General features: G+C 37.5%; 1 long non-coding RNA gene across 1 annotated transcript; it reads right to left on the bottom strand.

Moving 5' to 3' along the window:
* Positions 1-1342: 1342 nt before the first annotated feature.
* LOC149126502 (uncharacterized) lies at positions 1343-14677 on the bottom strand. The gene is made up of 3 exons (XR_016234519.1): positions 14498-14677; positions 13218-13346; positions 1343-3265 (listed from the first exon to the last, which is right to left on the bottom strand). It is a non-coding gene; the product is annotated as an uncharacterized LOC149126502 (long non-coding RNA).
* Positions 14678-18991: the final 4314 nt, after the last annotated feature.

Below are 18991 nucleotides of genomic sequence, written 5' to 3'. Positions count from 1 at the left end.
CCCTGCCAGGTGAACAGGGCGGTCGTTTGGCCGAGGCCCTGTCTGGACGATTCACGCCCCGTTTCTGCCCTTCAGGGCGCCCCCCTCTGAAAAAGACGTAGGGGACCTGCCCCCCGCGTCACCGCTGCTGGAAAAAGAGGCCAACCCAGGAGGGACTGAGTTAGTCCCAGTCTCATTTGGGATTGGGATTACAATCGTCAGCGCGTATTACACACACATCCTGCATGAATCACAGCCCCGGCACAGAAGAAGAGCCTTCCGTAACTAATTTGATGGAGGTGGGGAGGACAGGTACCAAAACACCTACCACACGGGGAAGCAGGCAGGGAAAACTGGAGATTCAAAAGGCCTGAGAATAATTAGGGCCAGCGGGTTCAAAGAGGGGGACCCTAATAGTGATTTAGTGGCCCTATGATCAACTAGAAGAGAAATGGCAAAGGGTCATTCAGAAAGTTCGTGGGAAAATGGAACTAAAAATTAAGTTGATTTTGATGTTAAAATCTTGAATGTACTCAGAGTGTTCCATAGCTCGCGTTTTCCATGAACTTTCTGAGGACCCTGCATGAGGGTCTCCCCTCCAGCTTCCTACACCTTCAGGATCCCCTTCTGGTTAGTCGGGGCCTCTCACCTGAACCTAGTACAGAAGGCACCTTGAAGAGGGGTGGAGAAGGGAGCAGCAGCCTCTTATTTTTAAATATTCTCATCGGCATTATGTTGCTCTTTCCAACGTTCAGATAACAAATAGTTCATTCAAAAAACACTGATAGAGCGCCACAGTGCGAGGCGGGCTATGAGCCGGGCCAGTGAGAAACTCACCAGCATGCAGTTCCTGCCTTCCAAAGGCCGTGAAGCCTGTGATGCTTTCTCCTGTTGTGCGACATTGCTCACCAGGCCTCGTGTTTGTATTTTGCTCAAAGGCACTGTAATTGGGAAATAACCGCTTAACACTTGTAGGAGTTAAGCCACAATCTGGTGTATATGCCATCACTTACCACATCTGTGTTGTATCTGGTTGCAGTTTTACCTTTAGTCTACTCCTGTTACACTTTCAATTGTTTCTCCAAATCATGAGATGTTGGCCAAGGGTCAACTATGGTTATTATCCTGATCTAAATGTGCTTCAGTTCATTTAATATGAAACTTGATATGATAGACTCCAGAAAAACTTAAAAAAAATAAGCTCCAAAGAGAAAATTATCAGAAGCTGTAACGCTTTATCCACATATACGTTTTTCATGGTTTAGTTACCATGGTGACATATTAAGCACAGAATTTACTAAATATCAAACTTTTTGATACAGTTCTAAAATATATGAAATATATTGCAGACATGTCTTGGTCATTTATGAGTTTAAAATACATTTATTTGTTATTTCAAAACACTACGAATCTCCACTCAGTTCTAAATAGTTCTTAAAGAAACTTGTTTACTCAGATCTTCTGCATGGTTTTATCAATGTCAAGGGCATGTCACCACACACACAAATGGACACATGAAGCTGAGATATTGTCAACCATTTCCATACCTATTAAAGAGTAAAAGCAGACAGTAAAAACATGTTGTTCTTTTCACAAGTGGCACCACAAATAAAATTTTTGTGTTCCTATTGGTTAAATTTGGAAGCATTGAGAGCTTAAGTAATAAAATCATTGAAATATTATAAGAATATTATATAGATGATTATGTAATATGTAACGACCCATTTCTTTTAAACAACAAATTCTGAATATATACTGAACTGATACCGACTCCCTAACATCCATGGTACATGAATGATACATGCCTGAGATGTTATACCCAATATACATGGTGCTCAGAATGATTAAAATTTATTCATAGCACAATTTGGAGAACCTAAGGACTATATAACATTACTAAATTTGATATCATAAACTGGCACTTTTTAGTCTCTTGTGTGGTAAGAACGCAGGGAGATTCTTACAAGATGGTTATTGTTCAACATCAGTCAACTTCAATCTCAGTAATTGTTCTGTCAAGAAGCTATAATTGAAATTATCAATTAAAATACTGTGTATGTTTGTGAGTATACATATACATGCATATAAATATGAATAAAATGAATGTAGATAATGTTTTTGAAGAAGATGTTAAAGAATATAAACTAGATCACAAAAAAGAAAGTGGTAGTAAGTAAAAACACATTCAACACCCAAATAATAGAAGAGATTGATACTAAGTTATATTATACTAAACTCTGGTATGATTTGGGTGTTAAAGGCCGGGTCTGCAAGGTGGTGCTATTGGGAGGTGGTACAACCTTTGGGAGGTGGAGCATCATGGGAGATCTTTGGTCCCTGGGGACATGCTCTTACCAAGTAGATCTCCCAAGAGGGTAGTTATAAAAGCCAGAGATTTGCCTCCACTGACCCAATCTCTGCTGCCTGGCTCACCTTGTGATCCTACATGTAGCTGACCATCTTCCATAGGGCTTTCACCAGAGCTTGCACATTGCCATTTCAGCCTGAAAACTGATTTAAATAAACCTCTTTCTTTCATGTCTCAGGTCTCTCATTGCAATAACAAAAAGTTGACTAATACAAGCTCTCATTTTAAATATGGCATTCCCAAAAATGACAATTTTAAATGAAAAGTGTTACATTCATAAATCTTAAACTTGTAAATAAATCTGATTATGTTGAACTATCTTACATGTATTTTTCTGAATTCACATTATCAGATTGGGTGAACAATAACAAGACAACTAAAGAGGGATGTAACAATGGTAAAGCAATATTTTTAAGTTAGAAGAAAATCCCATGCATAATATGAGGAAACCTCAAGAGAGCTTTATATTTACAAAAATATTTTTGAAAAAGTATGTGAGCAAATTAAACCAATCATTAAAAATAGATACAGTGTCTAAAGGACAGTTGCCACTAGATAGAAAAAGATTTATGGGTGAATGCTACAAAGTTATAGGCTCGGCCGGCGCCGTGGCTCAATAGGCTAATCCTCTGCCTTGTGGCACCGGCACACCGGGTTCTAGTCCCAGTCAGGGCGCCAGATTCTGTCCCGGTTGCCCTTCTTCCAGGCCAGCTCTCTGCTGTGGCCAGGGAGTGCAGTGGAGGATGGCCCAAGTGCTTGGGCCCTGCACCCCATGGGAGACCAGAAGCACCTGACTCCTGCCTTCGGATCTGCACGATGCACCGGCAGTAGCACGCAGGCTGCAGCAGCCATTGGAGGGTAAACCAACGGCAAAGGAAGACCTTTCTCTCTGTCTCTCTCTCTCACTGTCCACTCTGCCTGTCAAAAAAAAAAAAAAAAAAAAAAAGTTATAGGCTCGATAATTCTGTATTAAGGTTATATCAAGGACCATGGTTTACGTCTAACAGATCACAAAAATTACAAGTTATGAAGTTCATTATCAGATTTAGAATCCCAAATAACCATTTGTAATGATAGAAAAGTAAAACTAAAATGGGTTTTTAAGATGGATTTGAAATTTTAATTGGATTCCTGTTTGCTGGAATTCAACTATACAATAGTAAATAAAAGACAAATAGGTTACTTAGCATGTCTGAGCCTCAGTTCTCTCATGTATAATTTGGTGACTAAAATAGTAACTACCTCATAGGGTTACTGTGAGGATTTAAGTGACTTAATATCTTAGTAAAGTTCATGAGTGCACTCTACATTGGTGATACAAATAATCCAGAGGTGGAACTCTGTTAGATCTTACTAAGAAATATAACATTCATTGGTCTTGGCCAGGTCAGTTGTAGATCAGGTGTTATCGACATGTATCACAATAAACACTAACTATTATCAATTCCTGATCTTTGGGATTATTAGGAATTATGGTGACATAGAATACTCTTGAGAAATACTTATCAAATCCTTTGGAGCCAATTCATAGAAGTCTTAATTCTAAGTTGTGATTCCCCAGCTCTCCATGTAGATGTTTGCTTGGCTACAGGGTTTGGTGTTTCACCAAGTGCTACCAAAATATAAGAGAGAAAATTAGGGAGAGGGGACTGGGTGATATGACCAGGGTAAGAGGATAAGGATGCCTCATCTTAAGTTTCTGATTCCTGTTAAGTTACAAAAAATGAATTTCATTGGTACCTTTGATTCCAGAGTTGAGTTGCAATGACCACTGAGAAAATAGGTAAGATATGAAACTCAGAAACAGTCTCTGACATACAGAGGGTAAGTGGAAAGATGGAATTGTGAAATTCAACGAAGCAGATTGTGTCTCCACTACACACACAAACACAGCCTCCTATCTGACCCACACTAGTGGAAAAGATGATGATTTAATAACAGAAAGCATAAAAATTGTTATGGAATTGGGTGGAGATACATTCAGTGGAAAATGAGATTTTCAAAAGAGTACAGTTGGTAGCAGTTATTACAGGAAAAACTCATTTGAGTATATACTTATAATAATTTTACACTTCTCACTATAGCAATTACATATTTTATGTAATTCTTAACACAATCCATCCTGAAAATATAATATGAGCTCCATTTTACAGATGAGAAAAAAAGAACCAGAGAAATTGAATAAGGTCATACAGAAATAAGGAGCTAGAATTCAAGTCTGATCCGCATGGTTAAAAATAAATAAATAAAAACTTGCTTTTTCCACCATACTCTTTAACATGTGGTAAAATATAAATTATAAGCTTTTTTCAGATGCCATGTGAGAAGGAAGTACCTAATTATAGGGTTTCTGTGTGGTGTTTAGGGTTCAGTTAAGATTGGAGATCATGTGACATTCTTGTGTAATATTGTACAATTTTTGTTTAGCTGAACCCAGCAGTTTGAGAATGGGAATAAAGAAGCGGCTCAGTAGAGTTTTGCAGTGTGGGCACTCATACAGGGAAAAGGGATGAGGTACTTAATGATATTGGCTGGAAAATGGTTGAAGTGGTGAGAAACTGGGTCTAGCTTAACCAGAGAGAGAAGTGAAATCCAGAGAGAGCTGAAATGTTGAGAGAAGGGCAGGGGGATAAGGAGGTGGAAGTTTGTATTCAAAGAGCAAATATAATGAGAGTAAAGGAGTGAAAGTTGGAAAAATATGATGTTAAGGTGAAAGAATTTAGTATTTCAGAGATGGAAGAGGGTAGAGATAGATTATGAGTTAGTCTCTCTGATCTCCCTTCAAGAAAGATCTTAGTACTTGACTGTCAAGGCTGCAGTTGGCTCACAGTCTCCAGCTACAGGCACCTGCAACATCTGCCTTAGCATATGAGTGGCCACTCCACTTTTTCCAGGCATCCCCAGCCAATGACTGAGCTTGGCAAAGATACTAGATCTTGTCATTCATTCCAGGACGAAGCCCTTCTAATCATCAGTCTTCGGTCTCCAGATCTAAATTTGGTTGACTGAGATCTTGTCGGATCTGCGTTGTGGTCTGACCCTTTCCTTTCCAATCCTGCTTCTTTCCTCTTTCGTATTTCTCACTTGTCACTTACCAATAAATCTCTTACACCCCTCATTCCATTTTAGCCTTTGCTTCCTGGAGAACTCAAATGACATAAACTGTAAAGATCTGTACTCCCATGTTTGCTGAAGCACTCTTCACAATATCCAATAAATGGAAACAACCTGTCATCCACTGATGAATGGATAAAGAAAATGTGGGGACAAGAAGGAGTCATTGTATCATAGTGGATTAAACCACCACCTGTAACACCATCATTTCACATGGGTGCCAGTTCAACTCCTGGCTAATCAACTTGCAACCCAGCTCCCTGACAATGCACTTGGGAAAGCATCAGAAGATGGCTTAAATACTTGGGTCCCTGCATCCATGTGAAAAACATGTATGAAGCTCATGGCTCTTGGTTTCAGTCTGGCCCAGCCCTGGCTGTTGCACCATTTGGAGGAATGAAGTAGTGGATGGAAGATATCTCTCACTCTGTCTCTCTTTCTCTATATATAACTATGCCTTTCAAATACATAAATAAATTTTAAAAATGTGGGACAAATCAGAATGTAACATTACTTACATCCATTTAAAAAGGATGAAATCTTATCAGTTGCAACTACATGGATAAAATTGTAGTCATTATTTTGAGTAATATAAGCCAAGCTAAAATCAAGCCCTGGAGAAAGGATAGTCTCTTCAACAAATGGTGCTAGGAAGATTGGATCTCTTCATGCAGCAGTATGAAACAAGACCCTACCTTATACCTTATACCTTATACAAAAATCAACTCACAATGGATTAAGGATCTAAATCTACAACCTGATACCATCAGATTACTAAAGGAAAAAAGTGGGGAAACTCTGCAAACATTGGCATAGGAAAGATTTCTTGGAAAAGACCCCAGAAGCACAGGCAATAAAAGCAAAAAGTAGACAAATAGGATTATATCAAATTAAGAAGGTTCTGCACAGCAAAGGAAATACTCAACAAAGTTAAGAGTCAACCAATAGAATGGGAGAAAATATTTTCAAATTATGCATCTGATAAGGGATTAACAACCAGGTTATATAAATGGCACAAACTCAACACCAACAAAACAATCCAGTTAAGAAATGAGCAAAGGATGGGACTCCAGATCCCATTAAGTTGGCAGGTACCAATGCCATCTTACTAGTTAAAGTGTTCATTTTAAGTGTGTAACTGATCATATAGATAGGAATAAGTGTCAAAGGGATCACATAAATAAGACCAAGTGTCTGCTAATAATAATTGATATAATTAAAAAGAAGAGAATGTTCCAACATGGGAAGGAGGACACACAGCAGACTTATAGAATGGCAAATGCCCAAAACAGCACTCTGGCCTCAGAATCAGCCCTTAAGGCATTTAGATCTGGCTTAAAAGCCCATGAAAGCATTTCAGGCATGGAAAGATAAGACACTATGACAAAAAATACCTACATAAAAGATCTCTATGAGTGAGATCCTGGTGGAGAGAAGGGGCCATCAAAGAAGAAGGTACCTTTCTCTGAAGGGAGGAGAGAACTTCCACTTTGATTATGGCCTTGTCTAAATAAGGTCGGAGTCTGTGGACCCAAGAGGCTTCCATAGCATTGGCAGCTAAGGAAAAGAGCCTCGGGTGATCACTGACATCATAAACAAGAGTGTCAATTGTAAAATCAACAACAGAAGTCACTGTGCACTTGCTCCCCATGTAGGTCCTCTGTCCTTAATGTGTTGTACTATGAGAAGTAATAGTAAAACTAGCCTTCAAACAGTACTTTATGTTTTGTGTTTCTGTGTGGGTGCAAACTGTTGAAATCTTTACTTAGTATAGAGTTGATCTTCTGTATATAAAGATAATTAAAAATGAATCAGTGAAAAATGGGATGGGAGAGGGAATAAAAGGTGGGATGGTTTGGGGGTGGGAGGGTGGGTGTGGGGGGAAGAACAGCTATAATCCAAAAGTTATACTTATGAAATTTATATTTATTAAATAAAATCTTTCTATAAAAAATGGGCAAAGGACATGAACAGGCATTTTTCAAAGGATGAAATACAGATGGCCAACAGACACATGAGAAAATGCTCAAGGTCACTAGCCATCAGGGAAATGCAAGTCAAAACCACAATGAGGTTTCACCTCACCCCATTAGAATGGCTATCATAAAAAAGTCAAAAAATAGCAAATTCTGGCACAGATGTAGAGAAAAAGGTACCCTTATACACTGTTGGTGGGAATATAAAGTAGTTTATTGCAGCTCAGTTCACAACAGCTAAGATAAGGAATCAACCTAGATGTTCATCAATTGATGTTTGGATAAAGAAAATGTGGTATATATGCACAATGCAATACCACTCAGTCATAAAAAAGAATGAAATCCTATCTTTTGCAACAAAATAGATGCAATTGGAAACCATTAGGCTTGGTGAAATAAGCCAATTTCAAAAAGACAAATTTCATATGTTCTCTTTGATATGTAGTAGTTAATACAGAATACAAGAAATGTATAAGAATGAAACAAGCTCCTTATGATTTGATTATTGTTTTTAGCCCTTTTCTATACTCCTGGTAACAGTGGTTTTCATAATTTTTATTTGTTGAACATTATGGTTAGTGGTGCTTTAAGCCTGAGATTATAAAATAAATTGAAATTATGTTATTACAAAAATTTAAAGAAAAAAATGAAGGAAGGAAGAGAATTGAGGGAGTGATGAATGGAGTAAGGGAAGTATCTTCTTGGAATTGTATCTAAACTCTTTACTTAGTGTGGGGTTAATCTTTTGAGTACAAAGTAACCTGAAAATAAATCTTCGTAAAAATTAAGAGTGGGAATAGGAGAGGGAGGGGGAAGAAAGGTGGGAGCATGGGCAGGAGGGATGGTAGGGTGGGAAGTATCTCTATGTTCCTGACTCTGAATATATGAAATACATGAAATTTATATACCTTAAATAAAGTTTAAAAAAGAAATGTATCTATGAAATACATGAAATCTGTTCTCTATTAATAAAATTTCTTTCATTGAAAAATAAGTATAAATGAAACTAGAAGATTTTTTGTTTTCATCATAAACAAATGTTAAGTGTTTGAAGACATATTCACCCTGACTAGACATTACACAATGTATACATGTACCAAAACATCACACGGTACCCTACAAATATGTACAATTTTTATATGTCTTTTGAAAAAAAATTTAAGATACAAGGTAGTTGAGGGCTTTTTCTATTTGTTTGTTTTTAATAGGAAGTTTGGGATTTACGGTGCATAATGAAAATGTTTCTGAGAGAGGACAGTATATAAGGATGAGTTCCAAAAAGGCAAGATATGGCCATGCAGATTAAAACTACACAAAATATAGATAAATAAGTGCCTTACATTTTTGAAAAGAGGAAGGCAGGATTGAGAGGAATGACAGGATAAAGTGGACTAAAAAAACACTCAGGCAAACATGACTCCTGGGAAGAAGGTCCTCAGTGCTCCACACTGGGCTGGACCTAGCAGCTGCTGCCCCAGTGAGAAAAGTGTACAACTATCCAAAGTGCTTCCAGAAACAAATTACACACTTGTGAAACACTGAGTTCACTGAGGTCAACAGGATTTTAATTAGTTAATTAAGAGTAATTACTTAGTTATAACTTCACTATTCAAATAATTTTAAATCATTAAGACTGTCTTCATGGTGAATACTTACTTCTAGGTAGTAGAAAAGAGTTCAACCCAATACACTGTTAACTTTGGTAAGTTTTCTTTCCAAAGAATTTTCAACAGATGGCTACACAATAGCAGAATTTAGGAATCCCTGACTACAAATAGAATTTAACATTACTAAAGCAGTCCCTAGAAGGATCTGGTTTGATTTAAGGAGTAGAACCTTTTGTTGGATTTCAGTGAATGCCTGGAATTTTAACAAGTACTATATTATATTCATAAAACCACACATGAGACCAGCTACAATTTTTAGGATTATGGAAAGACTACTTTCTTATATTTATTGTAATTATCAATATGATACATATAAAAACAGAAAGGTAGTGTGGAAAATATTAATTGTTCATCTGAAAATTATTTGTGGAATATCTAAGTAGGGAAAGACAATTAAAACTAGATGTGAGTGTGCTTCACCATAGTCTTTTATAGCTTTTAAGTTTTATATTACAAATATAGATATTTATAATCTATGTATAGCTTTAAGGAAAGGTTTGTCAGTTTTAACCGAAGTTATCCCTTAGAAAAGATAGTCATTCTCTGCAATCGATAAAGTCTCATTATGGGTCATCCTCTTAATTACTTTACTTTGATCAATAATGTACTGATTGGAGAAGTCACTTAACCTGATATAAATACAATCTGTGAAATCTTGGATCTGTACTTTATGAACAAAAATAAATAAACTTTTAAAAGATCACTTTAAAATGTAATACAATGATCATGGCGTTGTAATGATGGTAAATATATATTAAATATGACAGTGGGGAAGGGGAACAAAACTGAATCAATATCTAACAGCTATGTTATAAGTAAATTGACAAACACTGGAAGTTGATATTGAACTATTTTGCTTATATCCTAAAATTTAACATATCAAGTTGTCCTAAACACATTTGTCAAAATGTGTTTTAGAAAAAAAATGTGGATCATCTTATATTTATTTGTACATATCAAGACTAAATTAAAGTTGTTTTTTTCTTTCATCCACTTACAACTATGGACAAGGGATTTCTTAAATATTTCTCATACTCATATTTAATAATGTTATGCTTGGTAAATCTATTTATAACATATTATCTAAAACTGAATTTAGAAAAAAATAATACTTCACAAAATCATTTTTTTCTTACAACCTAGTTAGGAACGAAAGTTTTTTTAAAACCTAGAATAACCAACCTATTTCATTGTAAAAATTGAGACTATTTTTTTAAATGTTTTATGCACTGTGAATCACCAACTACTGAAATGCAAAATGAAAGCACAAAGAGCCACTTGAATACCAAATAAATTCGTTATCATAAATGTTCACAGAGAATGCAATAATTAACAATGGACAAAGCATCCAAAATTAATTCATACTCATCATACATATACTGTGAATAATGACAAAGTTAAAGGAATTTTAAGAGACATGTACATAAGATATACATGAATATACAAAACATGTCCCTAATTGGGACATTGTATAAATCTTTATATTAATTAATCAGCTACTTTTAATTCTACCACAGATAATCTTCTAATGAACTCACAGAGCAAACTTTAACCTTAGTAAATCAGGAAAGCTACTTATATCATGAAAGACAGAAAAATCATTGCTTTCAACTTAGACCAAAAGATACAGTGATAAGCATTTATTCTCATAACCTTTAAAAGGTATGAAAAAGCTCCATGTAAAAGTTTATGTAAAATCAATTAAAAGCTAAGTTTATTTTGGTGCCAAAAATATTCAGAAATACATACGTACAAGGGGTCTTCAAAAAAAATCATGGAAATGCGTATTATGGAATAAGTCTGCATGGCTTTAAAAATTAAATGTATCCTTTAATTCCGTTTCCCCAGAAATGTTCTGAAGTCCCCCTGTGTATGATTTCAGCAGGAGGGAGCTGTAGAGAGGGGCGTGGGAGGTTGGTAGCATGGGATCAGTGCTCAGGCAGAATGGGGTAAAAAGGCAGAATCAGGAGAATTCGCTAGGACAGTTGTCGGCCTGCTGCTGCCTTCTTTACTTTCCCTTGAAGGTCAGTCTGGTTCTGGCCCAGGCCCAAGAGCTAAGTTTCAGATCATGGCAGGCTTAGGAGAACAGTGCAGACTGGAACATCTAATCCCACCCTGGCTTGCCCTAAAATGGCCCCTGAATTTGTTCAGCTCTGGAGCATGCTGCAGTCCTAACTCCCTAGAACTGCTTTGTGGAAAATTAAGGCATAGAAGAGCAATGTCTCATTTGCTACAGTTTTGATTTGGAGTTTTACCACACAATGTTTTTGTGTGTGTGTGTGTGTGTGTGTGTGTTGTTAATTTTTCCATCTTCCCACATATGAACTTTTAGAACAGATGGCTTAAAATGTCTTAGAGGAAATGAGTTGTAGTGAACAGATGAAGAGTGTGTATCTCTGTGTTCCTGTGACAGAGGTAGTCGTCACCCCAAGCCGACCTACCTGCTACACGTGAAGCTGGCACCAGGCACTGTAGCTTTCATGTTGTGTTTTCATCCAGGGGCTTAGGAAGGCTTTTCTGAGAATGGTGCGGTGTGTGTATAGGCATTCATGCATAACCTTTGTCAAGAGGTAAACTTCACAGGCTGCGAGCTGGCTCACTGCTGCCTGCCTGCCTGCCAGTCTCCCTGCAGAAGTTGTCAGCCGAAGGAGCCCTCAAGTGAAAGCCCCAGGGGAGCTCATCTGCCTCGATCGTTTTCAGATACTGGCAAGAAGCCAGGCCCAGAGTACTGCTACAGAGGGTAGCTGGGTGAATTGGCAGGTGGCCAGGTGAGGGGCCACACTGTCATTTAGTAGGCAATGGTCTCAACAGACTCCTGGTACCTACACTACCCCTTCCTTACCTACGTGGTTTCTGATAGAAAGAGAGCCAGGGAACTCTCCTACTGCAAGAAAATCAAAACAAACACTAGATTTAGGACTGTGGGGCCTTCTGAAGTAGACTTCAGTATCTATTTTTAAATTGCCTTTGCAGAATCTCGTCTCCGTAACAGCCTTTTCCTGAACCGTGAGATGCTGTCTGCACCTCCCTTAGCCTTCAAGGGCCCGCACGTCACCACGCCTGAGGACTTTGTAAAGTCGTCCACAACTGCCCCCTTAACCCCCATCCTCTGTATGTGGCTTTCTTAATCATGATAAGGAGAATGTCCCTTAATGCAAGAGGTGTCAGAATATTCAAATAAAACATGAATATTGATAGATATCACAGAATGTCATTTTTAACATTCTCGTTTCAAAAGTTGTATATACAAAACTGCTATTTATTGATGTGTCCTATTAATCCATGAGAATAGATTATACTCTATATCCAGAGTACTTTTCCTTGTATCTTGAAAAAACAATTTTCAAAATGTATTATGAAATACAATTTATAAAGGTACTTGATAAGTTTCATTATTCTTTTAAAATTTTAAACGTTTATAAATACCCCAAAAATTATGTAGTTATTTTAGTAAAAATGTAAAAATGTTCAGGATGAATATGTTAATGAACTGAAATTTGGCTGCAGAAATTGTTTAAGATCTTTACTTTGTCTTTTAGAAAGGTAGAGAAAAGTAATACAAACCCTATGAGATTCTAAAGCTCTAACAAGTTAAATATACTTAGTAATGGCAACATTATTTAATTTTAATAGTATCTTTAATTTTATGGAAGCAATAAAATCTTTTATGCAGAATATTCACAAAAAAATAGAGAATGAAAACAATTACAAATAAGAGAGAACCCGGGCCTATTTAAAATGACATTGTGAAAGAACAGTACTAAAACAAGCTCCTGGACCAATGACATTGTGTCACGAAATTACTTGTTAGGCTTAGACTTGATGGAGCTACTGCTAATCATGCAACATGTAAGGTGCTGGTACCATTCTGCTCCCTGCTGAATGGGATTGTGGCATTCCTGACCCATTCAGCCATGGTGAAGAGTAAATGGTCATGTCTGGAAAGTGTACCACAAGTTTTAGATAATCTAATCTTTCTAAGAAAGAAACAAATAATTCACAGGAGAAACGAGTAATAATAAAAGGTAATTATTGAGCACTGAGTACAGCACCCTGAATGTTGCAGGCACTCTCCCATTTAGTCTTAACAACATGTTAAAGAATCATTATTACCTTCATTTTATAGGTGAGAAAAGTGAGGCACAGAAAGGCTCCAGGTGACATGGTTAGCAAATAGCAGAACAAAAATTTGAAGACAGTTCTACACTTCTACTGTAGACTTTGTACACTTTAGTGTTAGCTCTGCCAAGGAAAGACATGCAACTTCATTAGCCTAGTAATCAGATGTAACTATTGAAACATATGCGAATGGAAAGGAATGACAAACATCAAATGCCAAATATCTCTTTCTATAAAGACAAGAAAAGGGAGTAGAATTGAGAAGAGAGTACACAAAAATTTCAATTTCATATGTAAGTTTATAATATATTAATATATTTAAATTAATATAGTTTTATAAAACTAATACAACTTACAGAGCACAAAAATGTAGATGAGTGAAACTGACATTTTGAGATTTAATTATTATTTACAGCCCTTGTCTATACCTAGGGGAACAGTGGTTTTTCTGTTTAAAATTTTTTTTAAATAAATAAAACTAATACAATTATGGAAATGTAATGATTTGGTTAGTCAGGATCATGGGCTATATGTTTTTCTCCTTAGTTTTCTATAGGGTTAATTAAAAAATTAAAGCAGTAAATTGATGTCATCGTGTTTACTTATATGAAAAAGAAATAATTAAGGGAATACTTCTGATGAAATTTTGGAGAAACATTCTGTTACATACTTATGATAGAAATTGATACAACTCTTAGAAAATAATTTGGCAATACATGTCATTTAAAACCATGAAAATAATCATACTCTGACTCAGTATTTTTCCCTTTGCGATACCCTCATAAGACAAAAATATCAAAATATACAGGTGCATGCATACAGAATCACACACTAATAAAGCTACAAGTGCATGAATATATCAACTACAGTGTCATTTATGATAGTGAATATATTGGACAATCTGAAACCTTAACAACAAGAAATAGTCAATATTTTTGTGGACTTTAAAGTAATATTTATTAACGCTCTATTGAAATTTGAGTTATGATTGTGATGGAACATTGAAAAAAAATCAGGACTGAAATTGCAGTTCCACTAGGATTAAATCATTGAAAAAAGTACAGGAAAAAAAAACACCTTCAGGTGATGAGTATGGAGTTTGTGTTAAGTTAATGAGAAAATTAAATTTTTCCCATCTCTTCCAGATCTTGGATAATATTGATCTGACGTACTGTTTTGGTAATGTAAAATCACCACATTCTAGACACCTGGCTTGGGAAATAATAGTTATATATGAAAATAAACTAGAATTCAACAGAGAAGATAAAGCATACCAAGAAAAGCTGATGATACACAATCAGTGCAGAGGGTCAGAGGACCCGGAGACGCTTCATGAAGCAGGGGCCATCCTTGAATGGCATAATCACTGGTGGAGCAGGGTAGGGGTTGGGGACCAGGAGAAGGCTAAGGGAGAAGTGCCTGGAAGCTGCAGCATGGAAAGACGTGAGGTTCTCAGGAAACAGCACTGCATGTCATGGAATATGTTGTTTGCAGTTTTTATCTCCTGACTTTTTCAGAAAGTGTGATGGCTTTAAAGTTTTCACAGTAGAATGAATTCCACCAAACAACTGGTTGTAAAATCATAGCAACATAATTATGAGTTGGGCTTCTGAGCTCCAAATCTTTCATCTAAAAATAATCGCAATGACTACATCTTGGGAAAACAAAAACATTACCTATTCTTGTGCTCCAGCTATCTTGGTAGTTGCTTACTGGAAAATGGATCACGGGTTAAATAACTGCGTGTTTTTAGAACATTGCTTGTCACCCTTACCTTAAGTGAGTTGATTAATGAAATATTTTTAAAACCTCAAGGCATTCTCTAGGCTCGGGCATAAACATGACTTAGAAAAATGCCTCTGCCGTCACACGAGCCTGCCTGTGCTCTCTGGGAGGCACGGCCCTGGCACTCCTAGAAGCCCAGATTGTTCCTTTAGGGAGTGTATTTTCTTGTGCCCAAAGGAAACACAGGCCAGCGGTGGAGATGTGGGGAGTGAGAGCAGCGATGTTACTAAGTCTTGGCCATAGCATGCTCCAATGCCCCGACGTGTGCCAGCTGCTCTTTGCCTGGCTTCCTTAGGCAAGATGAATATTCATTGAATAATATATGAATCAACAGAATGGATGATAATAGTTACCATTCATCAAATGATTACTCTGTGCTAGTTTACACCCATTAACTTTAATTGTCATAAGAATCCTGCAGGGTCTATAACTGAATTGCCAGGGTACTCAGGTTCTTCAATGGACTCTAGCTTTTTTAATCTCCTAAGATCATTGTAAAATAAAAGCACTTGATTGCCGTCCCACACACTGGTGAGAAATCTGCTGTTCCTCCCCACATCTCCAAGTCCGTCTTCTTTGCCTCTCACTGTTTTCCTCTGAAGGTGAATTTGTTATGTGTCCTGTACATCGCCCCTGCATTTACTTTGCCATTTGCTGTATCACCTCACTTAACACTGTAACACATCACCCCAATTTGTTCACTCTCCAAAACAGTACCCCCCTGAGGCTGCTTAGGTACAAATATCTATTTAATTTTTGGTCAAAAGTAATGAATGGTCCGCTCTCCTGCCAAGTAACAGACAACTTAATATTAGATACTAAGACTACTGCCCCAAATAGAACCCAAGACTCTCAGTTGTTTTTCTGGACTTCTCTCCTTTCTAGGGTTGGTACTTTCATCTCATGTTCTGGGATCCTTAAAATTCTTATTTTATTGTTCAAAGCCATTGAGTTACCTGCCTGAAGCTTCCTCTTTCATATCCAAAGCAAGGCAACAAAGGTGTTTGAGCCTAAGGGTATCAGGAATCATCTGCCACAGCTTTAAATAGCATTTTTTCTAATGCTGTGTGTCTATGTTATTATCTACGTTCTACACAAGATGAAACAAGTTTAGTGAAATTAAGTAATTTCCCAAGAAAAATAAAGGCCAGTGCCTGAATTAAAAGCCTGGCTTCCTTAACTGAAAACCTAGGTTCTTTCCACTCTATCGGGATGAATACAGAAGAATCAATGCCTACTCAAGTTTTACAAAATGCCTGGCTCTCTGTTAATTGAGCTTTTGGGGCATTAATTCATTAACTAACATCTGCTTTGTAGATACAGAGATAGTAATTTACTCAGGATCACATAGTTAACAAGTAGGAAAGTCACGATTACAACGCAGGTACTCAGCCGTTTATGATTCTCACCATAAACTGTCATCCTCTACCAGCTGAAAATTCTGGCTCCTCTCAATTCTTTCAGTGGCTGGAAATGAGGGCAGCTACTGGTAAGAGTTGAAAATGTTCCCAGTGTAATCTGGAAACTCAAATCTTCTGAAAGCCCTGAGAGTGTATGGGCATAGTTGAGGTTTGAAGTTATAAACTAAATTCCCTCAGTGGCACAATTAATTTTGTGATGGATATTTTCAAAAAAACAATCATGTGAAGCAGATGTTTAACTTAGCAGTTAGGACTCCCGGATCCCATCTCACAGTGCCTGGGTTTTATTCCCAGCTCTGACTCCTGACTCCAGCTTCCTGCCAGTGCACACTCTGGGAAGCAGTGGTGATGGCTCATCTACTTGTGTTCCTGTTGCCCACGTGGGAGGTCTGGATTGCAGTCCCTGCACCAGGCTCTGGCCCCGGCCCAACCCTTGCCATTGTGGGCATTTGGGATGTGAACCAGTAGACAGAAGTGCTCTTTCCCAAATAAATAATCATTTTAAAAAGTGAAACAAAAGGACAATAAAAAACAGGTGACTCAATCTAGCCTTGTTTAATGAGTTGCCACAAATTTGCTCAATTCATTTAATCAGCCAGTCAAGACTTATGGAGTGTCGTTTCTATGTCAGGTACTTTTAAGCAGTGAGCAAACAGAGATCAATCTCCAAATCCAGGCTCAGTCCCACAGTGTCACGGAACCTCATGGGGATCTTGCAGGGCAGACCATGCTGTAATAGGATTCATTTGTCAGATAGCTGCACATTTGCTATTTGAAGCTATGGAAAGTCATATTTTAAATCAATGTGTGGGAGAAATGCTAAGAATAATTCTTTTGAGAAAATAAAAATGGTTTTCTCTCCAGTGGTAACAGACCCTCCAAAATGGGAAATGGATAAGCACATCCCGCGTGCCCACCAGGCAGTAAATCTGCAAAGAGCATTCAAGCATCTGGTGGTCTGGAGAGTTCCATCCTGAGCCTCCCTGCTCCATATTATAAATATTCAGGGGAACATCATGTCAGCAGGTTTATCAGATCTATACAGAGGCTTAAAAATACAAGTTAAAGATAAGATGTTGGTGTTTCTTCTAATACCAGTCTATGGGGGATGGTACTGAGATGCTAGATTTCCTGTCCCAGTTCCTTAGAGGCAAATCTTACCAGCATGACGAAGGTCACTACACTGGGTCACCATGAATGGATGGAACTATTCCTCGAGAATATAGAACTTGCTTTGATTTCTTTTACACTCAAAGTTCTGATCCAAGATTTGATTTCCTGAATGGACATGCGTAACAGGGCAAGACATCCCATGTATATCACAACTAGTGATATTTTGACCACAATAAATTTTCATTTTAAATTAGTGAATGCACAGCTTAATATAGAGCTAAACCTTTTTTTTTTTCAAACATAGATTAAACCAATGGTTTTCAAGCTGTACTCTTAAGGTCTTATTTACAAACAATGAATTTTTAAAAAAAAAGATTTACTTATTTGTTTATTTATAAGTCAGAGTTATAGAGAGAGGGAAAGACAGTGAAAGTGATCTTCCTCCCACAGGTTCACTCCCCAGATGGCTGCAACAGCAGGGCCTATGCCAGGCTGAAGCCAGGAGCCAGGAGCTTCTTCAGGTTTCCCACGTGGGAGAAGGGGCCCAGGCATTTGGGCCATCTTCTGCTGCTTTTCCCAGGTGCATTAGCAGGGTGTTGTATCTGAAGTGGAGCAGCTGGGACACGAACTGACACCCATATGAAATGCTGGCATTGCACGTGGCAGCTTTATCTACTATGACACAATGCTGAACCCAACAATGAATTTTGTAAACTATGTGTGAAACCACTTCTTATTTTTTTTTTTGGTATCTGCTTTATATATTGGAATATTTAAATGCAATTTCATTTAGAAAAAAAGAAGCCTTGGTACAAATAGTGAACACCTCTGAGATTTTGGTGCATTTCCCTATTTACAAGGGATTAAGGTTCAGAGAGGTTAAGATGATTTACTGAAATGGCAGAGGCAAAACTGAAACTTAGGTCACTACTTTGAGCCCCTGTCAACAGTGCAGATCTTGCACTTGTTGTTCAGAGTCTACTGTGAGTCTGGAAGACACAATAATTACACATGCCAGCATAACTCTGGGCCAACTATGCCTTTCCCGCACTCTGTTTCCAGCTGAGAATTAGGCTCCGAAGCGAACATTCTATGAAAACACGGAGTGGCCAGCCCCTATTTATTCTCTATGTTATTAAGGACTACGTGAGCTAATTTGTTCCTTACAATTATGTATTGAGTTGGGCTGAGCGAGTATCTCCCCATCTCCATTCTTAGTTTTTCAAAAGGTAAAACATTCTCAAAGACATTGAGTTTCTCAAAGAAATATTTTGGAAGGTAACAAATAAGGCCTGGAATTTCAATTTTCTGACTTTTGGGAAGACAGGGATCTGTTCATTACATTCTCTCTCATTTGAGCCAACTAGTAAGAATATGCAGTGCCTGTGTACACAGGAGAGCAATGATGTCATTAAATGGGACAGCTCCCAGAATTGACAAGCAGAAAAG

Source organism: Oryctolagus cuniculus, chromosome 5 (genome assembly GCF_051225735.1).
Source record: "Oryctolagus cuniculus isolate XC-2025 breed Fujian yellow rabbit chromosome 5, ASM5122573v1, whole genome shotgun sequence".
Classification (NCBI taxonomy): Eukaryota; Metazoa; Chordata; class Mammalia; order Lagomorpha; family Leporidae; genus Oryctolagus; species Oryctolagus cuniculus.
The sequence above is the reverse complement of the archived record's forward strand: the minus strand, read 5'-3'. Positions and strand labels throughout refer to the sequence as shown.